Here is a 12,500-nt window from a genome sequence, read left to right on the forward strand (position 1 = left end):
TTTCTTAAAACTTATATATATATATACATATATATATATATATAAGTATTTATATATATGTGTGTATGAATGTGTGTGTAGATGTATGTGTGTGTGTGTATATATATATATATATATATATATATATATATGTATATATATATATGTATGTATGTATGTATATACATATATATGGACACACACACACAAGTATAGGCACAAGAGGTTTGATTGTGAAGTTTGTGGTGAGCAATGAAAAGAGTGAGAGTGGCAAATTCTCTCTCCTCCGACCCCCCCCCCCCCCCACTGCTCCACCATCACTGTCACCCCATTCCCACCACGACCCCCTCTCCTTATCACAATAACTATTTAGAGTCCTTCGATGGCTCATCTATCGCCTGCTGCATCAGTCGTAGTTGTTCCGAGATCTCAAGAAGCTGTTTGGCCATATTTTTATTCAACTTGCGAGGGGCTGGACCTGCCCCTTGCCTGTTTGAAGCTTGCTTCCCCACTTGTGGTTTTTCCTCAGTATCTTGAATGATATGTCTGGAAAATGGAGAGAGAGAGAGAGAAAAGCAGAAAATTAATATAGAAAATAAAAAACAATGAATTACGTGCCAAAAACAAAAAAAAAAAAGAAAGAACATAAACCTTTCTACACACACACACACAAAGTCATAAATGACAGAGAAACAGTTTGATGAAATTTTATTTAATAACAAAATTCCAATATTTTGACAAATTATTTTCTAACTTAAAAGCATGTAAATAATTTATATTATTCTATAGAATGAGAAATAAATATACACTCCTTGTTGTTTTCTCTTCTCCTATATATTCTGTGTTTTGTAGAACGATGCATTAAGGAGCTTTTCTAGGAGCTCCACAGGATTACTTGAATGCCATGAAGATTCCGTCCAGATTTTCTGATTGTTGTTTAAGTTATTTGGGAATGTAATGTCGGTGGAGTTGCCTCCCCTTGTCCGTCTCTGGTTTGTGTTCGATAAGCCTGGGTTCATTTCTGTGTATGTTTTTGCTTTATTTTCCTTCAGCAAGGGCTTATCCGATGCCTATTCTACGATGAACTGTGTTTCGTAGTTAATAAACAAATTGCTTTGTCTTTGCCAGCCTTGTAGCGAGTTTGTTTCTTCAGCTTCACAAGTTGTTTGCCACAGTTTAAAGACACTTTCCAAGCGTTGACCATCTCAATGTTTCTTTAATTCGTTGTAGATTTCCTCATCTATGTTCTTCAATTTTTCTTCATTGCTCAGCGCTCTAAGCTTAAGCAGTTCTATTTCTGTCTTCATGTTTTCCAAGTGTTAGTTTCTCCTTTAATTGTCTTTGTTGGTCCTGTTCGTTTGGAATACGTTTAATTTGGAGTTATATATTGTGAATTAAATATATGTGTGTATACACACACACACATATAATATATATATATCCAAAAACGAAATATATATTTATATATATATATATATATATATATATATATATAATATATATATATATATATATATATATATATATATATATATATATATATATATATATATATATATATATATATATATATAGAATAAATACCAGGTTTACAAGAACAAAAAACAAGTGTTGAGGTCAATTTGATTCAACTAAAAATTCTCCAAGGCAGTGCTCCAGCTTGGGTGGAGTCAAATGACTGAAAGAAGAAAAAGAATAAAATATAAAACGTTCTATAATAGTTTTGTGTTGACAGCTGTTCCGGGAGAGCCACCGCTGATGCTGTAACCATGTTCATACACAACAAAGGCCTATGTTGTAGATGGCATTGCAAATATTTGGGCAAGGGTTATTAGGGTCAGTTGATACCTTGCTGTTTCTCTTCCACTGCCACCTGTCTTGGTGACAATGGAAAGGGCCTCGGGCTCTGCCCTGTCTTTCTCTGATCAACCCCTCCCTCTTTACAAAGTAAAGATACTCACTGGAGTTGTGTCTGTCGGGCTATTAGCTGGCTACACACCGTCTGCACCTCCATGTCACAGTCGATAGGGTCCATCCACTCTTGTAATGTAACCTTGTTGTGGGTGGGGCTGCATCCTACAGCTGTTGGGGCTAAGGGTAGGAGAGGAAGAGGAGAGAAAAAAGAAAAACAAAACGAGAAAAATATTAAGAGAAAAAAGAGGTAACAGGTGTAAAAAGGGTAAAATCAGTAGGGTATCGCTTAAACGAGTAAATAGTATTTTCCTAAACAAGAGATCCCCTTATTTCGGTTAGTGACTTATTCACGAATATACCAACATTAGCGCTGCTGAGGGTAATATTCTCTGGGAACACACAAAAGCCTTTTTCACAATTATTTACTTTGACTTGTTATTATCTCATATCTGATTAGCCTCTTATTACGTAACATGCTTCATGATTTTAGTATACATACCTTATTAGTATTTCCCCCTATGTTCTATATACTCTGGGAACGTATTACAGCCCTTTTCGGCGCTACTTTATGTGAACTCTTACTATCGGGTAACTAATTTCATGGTATTACATGACTGACTTCATAATTTGGGTATTCATAACTTATTAGGAATTCCTAACAACAAGATCCTGTGTAAGACACTTCAGTATTCTCTGTAAATGCACAGAAACCGTTTTAAGGGCTACATACTTTGTATTGTTGTTACTGGATTAGCGAAACAATTATGAGAACGGAACCAAGGGATAAGCCCTGCTTCCCCAGGAATTAGTGTTCGCCCCAGCTAGTATATACATGTGTACATACATAAAACAGTAAGGTGCGAGTTGAGGGAGATTTGGGTGCTATTTCTACCAGGTCTGGCTACTATGTAGAGGTCTCCATTGGCTCATACATACATATATACATAGATAAGAGAGTAGGGTGTGATTTGAGGAAGACAAATGTGGGTAAACGGCAGGATACCGTGTTCCAGGAAAAATGTAATGGAAACGGAAAAACTCCTTCATAAAGAGTGATATTGCAACAGTTGCATAGAACCATGGTGTTAGAGCAAAATTAGGCTTTTGTGTCGGTGCGCGCACGTATGAGAGAGAAAGGCCGAGAGATAGAGTGAATGAAGGTGATGATGGATGCCTTTGAAGGTCGATACTCGGATAGAAAAGGTGACATCGTCATGGTCGTTGTATGAAATGTTTACTTATAGATCACTTATGAACGGCTAAAACAAGCGAAACAGCAGGTTCTACACACCTGTTGTATACGTTGGTCTTGTTTTTTCGCTTTAAAGTAAGCGATTCTTATAGAAGCAAACACGATATTGAATAATTCTCCGTCATACGTCTTCTAAAAACTTTAAACATACTTCCAGAATGTGACTTCGTCTAGGTTTATCTACGTGTGTGTGTGTGTGTGTGTGTGTGTGTGTGTGTGTGTGAACATCCCATCAGCAACACTCATCATCATCTTCTTCCCAATATTTGCACCCTTTAAAAAGAAGCAGTTGTTGCTATTTTTCCGAATTTATTTTACATTGTGTGCACCCAGATTGCAACTTTTATTGTACCTTGCACCAGAGAACATTATAGATTATCTGAAAACAAAACATATTGCCAATGAAAAAACCGTCTGCTTGCACACATTCAATCATCATCATCATCGTTTAACGTCCGCTTTCCATGCTGGTATGGGTTGGACGATTTGACTGAGGACTGGTGAAACCGGATGGCAACACCAAGCTCCAATCTAATTTGGCAGAGTTTCTACAGCTGGATGCCCTTCCTAACGCCAACCACTCAGAGAGTGTAGTGGGTGCTTTTACATGTCACCTGCACGAGGGCCAGTCAGGTGGTACTGGCAACGGCCACGCTCAAAATGGTGTCTTTTATGTGCCACCCGCACAAGAGCCAGTCCAGGGGCACTGGCAGCGATCTCACTTGGCTTGCCGGGTCTTCTCACGCACAGCACATTTCCAAAGGTCTCGGTCAGTAGTCATCGCCTCGGTGAGGCCCAATGTTCGAAGGTCTTGCCTCACCACCTCAGCCCAGGTCTTCCTGGGCCTACCTCTTCCACGGGTTCCCTCAACTGTTAGGGTGTGGCACTTTTTCACGCAGCTATCCTCATCCATTCTCACCACATGTCCATACCAGCGCAATCGTCTCTCTTGCACACCACAACTAATGCTTCTTATGTTCAGCTTTGCTCTCAAGATACTTACACCCTGACGGGTATGCACACTGACATTACACATCCAGCGGAGCATACTGGCTTCATTCCTTGCGAGCTTACGCATGTCCTCAGCAGTCACAGCCCATGTTTCACTGCCATGTAGCATGGCTGTTCAATGAATTTTCAAAATTCTAGTCGTTCTATTGACGGGATTTTGTCAAAAGAAAGTGAGCTAAAAGTAAAAAAGAAACAATTCCTCTTTCCATCAGGAAAGGAACCTTTGGAGAAAACTCCAAGCTGCCATTATATGGAATTTTTTTTCTTATTTAGTGTTTAATTTTATTTTTCATTTTCGAATTAACTGTCACGATATCTGCAAGAATAAATTGCATTGATATAAGAACTGCCGTTCAGTGGCACCAGTTCTGTAGAGATGTTTGTTTGGCAAAAAACTGGTGCCGGACAAAACTCCAATTGCTGATCCGGACCATAGAGTGGAGTTCCATGAAAGTTTGTTCTTCAAAAAGAAGAACAATGGACGACGAATGTGTCGCAAAACTTGGGTTGTTGGATGTTATGACACCACAACCAGAAAAAGGATTTCTTCAACGTCTACTTGATAGGAGTGCAGAGATGTTGGAGAATGTTATCAGACAAAACGTTCTTGCAGAAAATTTATGACTGACAATTTGGCAAGCTATTGTAATCTGCATATACTCGGTTCCATTCACCAGACGGTAAATCGTTCCCCAAATTTCTTAGATCGGTCATCGGGGCATGTAAAAATCAGCGGAGGTAAAGATTATGGGAGATTTTTTTTGTTGGTTTTATTTTGAAATGAAAACATTATATCAAGGTACGATTCAAGAAGATTGGATCCAGGGCGCGCATCCACGCATGCGAGACGTGACTAGTGGATCCTACGACTACCTAGCGCGCGTCACGCACAAAACATGTATGAGGGTGTTTGCGTTTTGTTTACAATGTGTTTTATTTACTTTGTTAAAAAAAAAACAAACAAACCGTCCTGCATGTTTTGTGCATACATGCATTGGCAATAGATTGTTATTGTAGGATCGACTAGTCACGACTCGCGTGCGCGTGCGCGATAGCAGGTGTGTGCGCAAATTAATGGCGGTGAATTCGAATGTGTGGAAAAAAGGTAAATTTCAACATTTCTCTCGTTCAACACCCGACAAAGCATAAACCACAAAATTCACCTTTATTCTGTAATTCTATCTCCAGAAAATCGAAAAATACAAGTTATTCGCTGAAAAATTCTGCGCCAGAAATCGCAAAAGAAGCCAAAACCATTTCACAGCTGATGTCTTCTGCTGAATTGCAGACATTTTCGAACAAGGTAAGGCAAAGAGATTTCCTTTTAATTGGCTTTCGCTTGTTTAAAAAAAGACAAAACAAAACACTAACATGCTTTTGCTTTTGTTCAGACTTCGTTACTACTAATTTTTATAATTTCAGCATTCGTTTATTATTGTTTTCAAACGTATTTCTGCCAAACGTCATTTATAAAACATGTTTAAAGAAAAAGGGTGCGGATGCAGTCACGCCCCTCACCTTCGAAAATGTGTTTTTTAGTGAAAGGTTTCTTCGGAAACGTGTCTGTTTATTATTACATGTGTGTTTATATAGATGTCTGTAGGTATATAACGTGTGTATTTGTCTTTCTATAGCTCGGGAGAGAGAGAGAGAAAAAGTTGTAATGTAATTGAAGGCTTGTAATGGCTGTGGAGTATCTCTGCGTCAGTTCGTCGTACTTTATATTGTCTGATATCGTCTTTAAATCACATTTCACCTTCCAACACTTATAACCCCTCCTGAATCTCAATATTTCGTCGTTTTTTTTTACTTTCGGACACCTGAATGTTTGTCCATCCATTGACATGCACAAATCTTGCAGTCCTCCATTTTGTTCTCTTCTGGATCCCTTCTTGGTCTACGCCTTTCAAACACGCGCGAAACAATTTCCAGTGGGAGGGGGGGAGCCTGTTGAGCCTTGTGTTTTTTTGTATTTGTTTTTTTTCTCTTGCTTTGTATCGGAGGGGAATGGGTGGAGGGGGTGTCTGAGAAGGTGGGGTGGGACGGGGTGTATGGCTTGGGGTTCTAATTCAATCTGTCCTTTCTTCCTCTTCCTTCAGCTACCATCCACTGTTCTTTGTTTCTCTTTTCTTCCTGTTGCACCTTCTCCGGCCCCTTTCTAACTTCTTCCTGACTTCTCTGCTTCTGCAGAGGCCTTTTTTAGCCACATTTAAAGCAACGAGGGGTTCTGCCCTCCACCCTCACTCTCAACACTACGTCTCCAATGGTCACCGTTTCCACCATATTTTCAGTGGTTCTGCCAATACCCAATATGATCAGGTCCAATGTTTGCTCTTTCCATACAGAATTTTCTGTTTTCGTGGCCTGCAGGACGGCTATTTCTTCTTTACTTCCGAGAAGAACAGCCGCCACAACCCAAGCCACATCTGTTTCTGGTGGGATTCTCTCCACCCTAATCCTGGAAGTCCTTCTTCCAAGATATGTAGGTTACTGTGGTTACAGCATATTCTTTTGCTTTTCCTGCCTTCTTGAACCACAATTGTTCCAAATCTGCTTCCTCTGCCTCAACGTTTTCAATTTTCCTTTCTTCCACTGAGTACACCTTATATATTTACTGTTTTCTTACCCATATTTTCCAATACTTTCTGGAGTAGGGACAACTTAGCATCACCACCGATCCTACGTGCCATCTCCTCATATTTCTCCATGTTTGTCAGGTCCACCTCCTTTTTTGTGACTTCTGTCACTTCAGCAAATCTTTCTTCTTCCTTAAACACTTGTCCATTCTATCAACTGCTCGTACGAGCCGCTCCTCCGAAGAGGACAATTCGGACCCCCTAAGGTCTGAATAGAACATGTTCCTTACTGTTGGCATTGCTGATCCTGCTTAAGGCGGAGAGAAAGCACAAGACAGTCGACCCCTCCTCACACAATCAACAAATACACCAACACTATGTAAAAGCGTGAGAGGAAATGGGAAAGAAGAAAGAGAGCGAATGTTTTAATTCTCCTGCTTAAATAGTCGTTGCCGATGGGAGTCTTGCCAATGAGAGTCTTGCTGTTGTATTAGATTGATAGATAGAGAGATATTGATATATGTAAATATATATGTGTGTATATATTTAAGTGCAAGATCTCAGGATCAAGGTGTAGGAAGTGAGTAAGCTTCAAGCAGTCCATAGTAGAAAGTATAAAAAGCAACTTTGAAGAACATTAGTGGTTTATTGTCAAAGAAGATTGTAAATGTTTTCCAAAATTAGGGAACAGAGGAGATAAAATCACCAGCAGAACCTCAGCAATAGTAATTAGCCTAACGAGGGGTACTCCACTAGCTACTGATAAGGGTGAATACACCTTAGTTAAATGAAGGTTACATTGTTGTCAAAATATCTCAAATTAACCTGCAAGAGAATAAGGTTCTGCTAGCTGGGAGGCATATGTTACTGGGATGTTTACCTGTTCCAATCCCTGAATTTGCATGTATCTGTAGTTATATGTTTTTTTTGTGTGTGTGTGTGTGTGTGTACATGTATGTAGAAGAGAAGAGATGAGAAAGGAATAAACGATCATCTTCTGAACTTTCTAGGATGATTGCTCCTTCCTTTGTCATTCCTTTTCTTATTACTGCTCCCTACTTGACTAATGTGTCATTCTGGTGTATATTCAGTTTCACACCAGGTTATTTGGATCTCAATGCCTTAGCAATATATTCTTTTACTTGTTTCAATCATTTTGATTGTGGCCACCCTGGAGCACCACCATTTAGTCAAAGAAATCGACCCCAGGACTTATTCTTTGCAAGCCTAGTACTTCTGTCGGTCTCTTTTAATGTATTTTAATTATCATGTGCTTTTCAAGAGGCTTTTATAATTGAAGATTTCAACTTCACAATTCAGTCTTAATTCACTGTGAGATACACGTTTCAAGGTTGTATTAATGTCCAACAGAAGTGTACCCCAACACCGTAACTTTGTTTCCTCATAGCTGCATGCAACAAACATGAATATTTGAAGATAAAATTCTTTACAAATGGAGTAGATTACAATTGTATCTGGATTTGTTGTGAAAAAAAGTTTTGAAGGAGGGTGAAAAGAGGAGTTTCAGATAAATCACCCATGGGTTGTGAATAAAAATAGGGTAACAGAATACTTTGAGAGAAAACCCCCAAAACCCCACCCTTTAAAAAATTTTTTTTAAGCTAATTTCAATAAGGCAAACAACCCCCATCTGTGTCATAAACAGATTCACTGTAGACACAATAAACATATGGTCCTGTGATATTGGACTGGGGTGGAACAGTTCTCCACTATCTACTTGAAGCTCTTCTATAGGCACTGTACTAAAAATAGCAACCCTTTATATTCTTAAGGTAGTGATATACAAAAAAGAAAACTTAATAAATTTATCATACAGACAGAGACATGGCTGTGTGGGAAAGAAACTAATTTTGTAATCTCATGGCTTCAAGTTCAGTCCCACTGCATAGCACCTTGGGAAAGCGTGTGTATATATATACATATATATATATTGATTGAAGTGTACAGTATTATAGTACTATGTATCCATTGTGGCCATCCTTACCAGTCGGTTTTGCACTTGGGGCTTAATAGGTTGTTAGATAACAGTCCAACTATGTAACCCTGCACTCTTCAGAGCAGCTCTACTGTCTGTTTTGTATGGTTTCTATGACTGAATGCCCTTCCTAACTAATGCCAGCCACTTTACAGAGTGAACTGGGTTCCTTTTTATGTGGTGCCCATGCACATATGTTAGGACAGTACAATATTAGAGAAGTATTTCAGTTGATTTCACCAATCAGGCTCCCACACGACAGCAGAAAATCCCAATCCTGATGCTTGTTAGAAGAAGGGCTCATGCAAACAAAGAAGATTGTACTGAAATGGATTTGTTGTATATATATAATATATATACATGGGTTGCATGGAGGCAAAGTGACTGAGTCCCTTTCAAGCGTTGGGCCTCATGGAGGCAATGACTGAGAAGACCCATCAAGCTGAGCAAAACCGCAGTTGTGGCAGATACTGGTACAGTACAAATTGGCATGTAAGGGCATCCAGCTATAGAAAACCATGCCAAATCAGAGAGGAGCCTGGTGCAGTCTTCCAGTGTGCCAACCCAGTCAAACCATCCAACCCATACCAGCATGGACAATGGACGCTAAATGATGATGATGATGACACACACACAATAAATACATATGTGTGTATACATATATATATATATATATATATATATATATATATATATATATATACATAATTATATATATATATATATTTCGTTTTTTTGGATTTGGTTTGCAAGATTTTTTATGTCATTTCGTGTGTTGAAGCATCTTCTGTTGTGTCTGGGGAGAGTCATTTTCTTATTGTGCCTTCAAATTTAACACTCACCGGTAACATTTCCACTTATTTCTTATTTTTATTTTCCTAAAACTTTCGTTGCGTCTTGCAAACTTATCAATAGTCTTGACTCTGTCCGTTATTTATGCATGTGTGTGTCTCAGTGTGTGTGTATGTATGTGTGCATGTGTGTGTATGTATGTCTGTGTGTGTGTGCATATGTATATATGTATGTATGGGTGTGTATGCATACATGTATGCATGTATGTATTCTGCATATTCCTGTGTTTGTGTGTGTTTTTATGTACGTGTGTGCATGTGTGTATATGTATGTATGTACCTCTGTCTCCTTGTGTGTGCATGTCTGAGTGTGTGTGTGTGTGTGTGTGTTGCTGCTATGTACCATGTTTTTATGTATGGGTGTACATCTCCATATGTGTGGACATGTGTCTTTGTGTGAAGTAAAGTGTGTGTGTATATGTGGTCATGTGTTTCAGTCTCTATGTGCATATGTGGTTGTCTGTTCATATACCCTACGTACCTACCCGTCTGTATGTAGACCCGTTGGTTTACATATACATACATGTGCATGCACACACACACACATACACCCACACACACAGACATACATACATCTATCTGCATAAAAGCCCATATATACACGCATGAAAGAAATCATGCTTACATGTTTGCATTAATATGAATGCTTGTGATATCCTAACGATGTCACATGGTTAAATAGATGCTGCAAATTCACCTCCCATTTGAGCTCAGAATGTAAAGATGGACAAACTGCACTTAGCAATTTGGTCTCAGGACCAACAATTCTGTCAGCTTGCTGCCTTATATGTACACACACATACACACACACACACACACACACGGAGGCTTCTTCTATTTTCCATCTATCAAATCCACTCACAAGCCTGTAGTAAAAAACACTTGCCCAAGGTAGCACATGGTGGAACTGAACCCAGAACTATGTGGTTGTGTGTGTGTGTGTGTGCATATATGTATGTATGTATGTATGTAAGTGTATAATGAAAAAAAACTGAGTGGTTGGGATAGTGTTTTCAAAGAGATGGAGAGAGAGAGAGAGAGAGAGAGAGAGAGAGAGAGAGATGGGTGTAGCTGATTGGCCAGTTTAGTGCTTGCTTTGATGGCCAACAAAAAACAACAACAATAACAACAGAAACATTAATAGCAACAGCGACAAAAAGTGTATTATGTGTACATATATCTGTGTATATATATACATATATATGTGTGTGTGTATACGTATATATATATATATATATATATATATATATATATGTGCATACATATACATATATATTATGTGCATCTATATGGGTATATATATGTGTGTGTATGTATCTATGAATTATTGTGTATATGTATATATATGTGTGTACATATATATATACATATACACAATATGTATACACACACACATACATACATACATTTATATAGATACATATACATACATGTATATATACACACACACACACGTATATACATATATATGCATACACACATATATACACATACATATATGAGTTTATGTATGCATGTATATATTTAAATATATATACACATATATGTATGCACATACATATGTATATCTGTATGTATGTATCTGTGTGTGTATATATATATATATATATATATTAGAAGCATCAGTTGTGGCGTGCAAGAGAGACGATTGCGCTGGTATGGACATGTGGTGAGAATGGAGGAGGATAGCTGCGTGAAAAAGTGCCACACCCTAACAGTTGAGGGAACCCGTGGAAGAGGTAGGCCCAGGAAGACCTGGGCTGAGGTGGTGAGGCAAGACCTTCGTACATTGGGCCTCACCGAGGCGATGACTACGGACCGAGACCTTTGGAAATGTGATGTGCGTGAGAAGACCCGGCAAGCCAAGTAAGATCGTTGCCAGTGCCCCTGGACTGGTTCTTGTGCGGGTGGCACATGAGATGCACCATTTTGAGCGTGGCCGTTGCCAGTACCGCCTGACTGGCTCCCGTAGGATTTTCGAGCGAGATCGTTGCCAGTGCCCCTGGACTGGCTTGTGCGGGTGGCACATAAAAGACACCATTTCGAGCGTGGCCGTTTTCGTGCGGGTGACACGTAAAAGCACCCACTACACTCTCTGAGTGGTTGGCGTTAGGAAGGGCATCCAGCTGTAGAAACTCTGCCAAATCAGACTGGAGACTGGTGTTGCCATCCGTTTTCACCAGTCCTCAGTCAAATCGTCCAATCCATGCTAGCATGGAAAGCGGACGTTAAACGATGATGATGATGATGATGATATGTATGCATGTATGTATATGTGCATTGTCCTTGAATCTGCATACACAGAAAACCAGGAGCTGAAAAGAAATACACTGGACATAGAAGGGGTCCGATGGTGTGAGCCAAGAGAGAGAGAGGATTGTGTTGCTATGGAGACGTGAAGAACACGGAGGAGAGGGGGGCAGTTGTAGAAGGGGAGACGTCTGATGGCCAAAGCAATTGGAAACAGTTGAAGACGGAGACAAAGAAAGGCTTAGGAGACCATGTGGTGAAGACTGACTGTAAGATGGTGCTTCTCATGGAGGGTATGGTCACGGAATGGGGGTCGGGGTCGGGGTTGGTGACTGGTGGTGTTGAAGAAGTCCTGAATAGCAAAGACCCTCACCAGAATAGCAAATAGGCCAACTTCAATGTCACAAGAAGGACCGTGAGGACGTATACTGAGAGGTATATCATCACAGAACAAATGAACCGGGTGGCTTTATTAGCAATTTGAACCTACAACCAAATTCAATAGAAGTCACCAAAGTGAGTGAGGCTAGTGACCAGCATCAGCTGTTGCTAGAGACAACAGTTAAAACAACTCGAAAGCCACAAAAGCACTGAGCTTTTGAGGTTTTTAAGTTGTTTTAACTGTTGTCTCTAGCAATACCCTCTGTCACTTTTCTCACCTTTTACTTGAT

General features: G+C 39.5%; 1 long non-coding RNA gene across 6 annotated transcripts in view; it reads right to left on the reverse strand.

Annotated features, from left to right (window-relative positions):
* Positions 1-281: 281 nt before the first annotated feature.
* LOC149133423 (uncharacterized) overlaps positions 282-12,500 on the reverse strand; it is a 25,125-nt gene continuing 12,906 nt past the window's right edge. For 3 of the 6 annotated variants that reach the window (XR_016243747.1, XR_016243749.1, XR_016243746.1), the window contains exons 2-3: positions 1,941-2,061; positions 282-525 (exon numbers count right to left, since the gene is read on the reverse strand). This is a non-coding gene — a long non-coding RNA (uncharacterized LOC149133423). Of the gene's footprint in view, positions 526-811; positions 1,330-1,940; positions 2,071-3,184; positions 3,283-12,500 lie in introns of those variants that run through there. The other 3 variants (XR_016243748.1, XR_016243745.1, XR_016243750.1) reach the window with 3 other exon arrangements.

This window comes from Octopus bimaculoides, chromosome 11 (assembly GCF_046866305.1).
Source record: "Octopus bimaculoides isolate indiv1 chromosome 11, ASM4686630v1, whole genome shotgun sequence".
Lineage (NCBI taxonomy): Eukaryota > Metazoa > Mollusca > Cephalopoda > Octopoda > Octopodidae > Octopus > Octopus bimaculoides.